We start from the raw sequence: 1,680 nt of genomic DNA, 5'->3' as shown, positions 1-1,680 counted from the left end.
TCAATAAACTCATTCATATAATTAGAAATCAAATCAGAAAAATAAGGGTTTCATCTGGTTACACTCATCCCTAACAAATAGGGTTTAGTTACTCATGACAGAGATACAAAAGATAAGGATTAAAGAAGAATTACAAGAATGATTCATGGATGATTCTTGATAAAACTGCTTCAATGGCGTTAGAAACGGTCGTCTTTGAGTTTCTATGCTAGGCCACAGTCTCCCAAGTTCCCCAAAGTCAAAAAGATCCCTAAAACAGTAAAAATATGCGTTTTTATGGTTGCTGGTGTGTGTCCCGCGCCCCAGGCGCGGAAAAACGCGCTCCAGGCGCGCATTGGCAGAGTCCAATCCTGAGAAATGCTCTCCAGGCGCACAACATCTGCTGTCTGATGTAATTTGCATTTTGCTCATCTTTTGCGTCTGAATTTGATCCCGGTGTCTTCATGAAAGTTGTAGATATGGATCTTAGATTTCATTAGCACTTGGAGTGACACTAATTGGACATCTAGAACTCCAGATATGTCTGAAATACGCCACATATATCATGTTATTTTTCACCCATATGTCATGTTGATTTTTCACCAAAATTCAGCACTGCACTAAAACAAAACGCAATGTAAAATTACGACAAATTCCTACTTAATCAACGAAATAAAAACAAAAAACATTTTATTAACTCAAAGAACAAAAATCAACAAAATGTATTAAATAAATCCTTAATTTAACTGATGATTGAGGATAAATAAGACTAAAACAGTGGGAAAATATGCATATGATGAAGAGTCATCACAACCCCAAACTTAATCTATTGCTTGTCCCCAAGCAACAATTAATTTCATATTTAGTCCTGTTATATGCACACTTAAATTCAATTTCTCAAATTACATCAAACTCAAATTTCAAAGTTCTTGCTACTGCAAAACATTCATCATGCTCTATGGTTGTTTTCAAAAATACAGACAACAAGATTTGTACACCTTGGCATTCATTCATCAAATTCAACTCTCTCTTCACACAATCTCGCCAAAATTTCTCTCAAGTGTTTAGAAAGGTTTATGAATTTATCATTCAAATCCTAGAACATGCATCACGCTACCATAGGCTTGAAAAAATTATAGTTAGCAATCACAATGCAGTAAACACATACACCTTGGCATTCATTCATCAAATTCAACTCTCTCTTCACACAATCTCACCAAAATTTCTCTCAAGTGTTTAGAAAGGTTTATGAATTTATCACTCAAATCCTAGAACATGCATCACGCTACCATAGGCTTGAAAAAATTCTAGTTAGCAATCACAATGCAGTAAACACATACATTTTTGGAGGACTTTCGGGTTGTAATGAGGCTTAGGTAAGGGTAGGACATTTTAGGATAGTAGGCTTTACCACTTGGAGTTAGGCATACATTTCCAACTTATTCTACCATTTTTTTTTTCTTCACCTTTTCATTATGGAGATTCTCATACATTGACAGAAGAACCAAGAAGATATATTTTGTTTTTGTTTTTCTTCTTTCTTCTTTCATTTTATTTTTCTTCTTTTTATTTATTTTTATTTTTTTATTTTTATTTTCTTTTTCTGAGAATCACCACCCCAAACTTAGAAAGTTGCTATCCCATGAGCAACCCCAAACTTAGAATTTTATCAAGACAAGAATTTTTTTCTACCTAACTCCA

The sequence above is a fragment of the Cicer arietinum genome, chromosome 7 (genome assembly GCF_000331145.2).
Source record: "Cicer arietinum cultivar CDC Frontier isolate Library 1 chromosome 7, Cicar.CDCFrontier_v2.0, whole genome shotgun sequence".
In the NCBI taxonomy this organism is placed as follows: Eukaryota; Viridiplantae; Streptophyta; class Magnoliopsida; order Fabales; family Fabaceae; genus Cicer; species Cicer arietinum.
The sequence above is the reverse complement of the archived record's forward strand: the minus strand, read 5'-3'. Positions refer to the sequence as shown.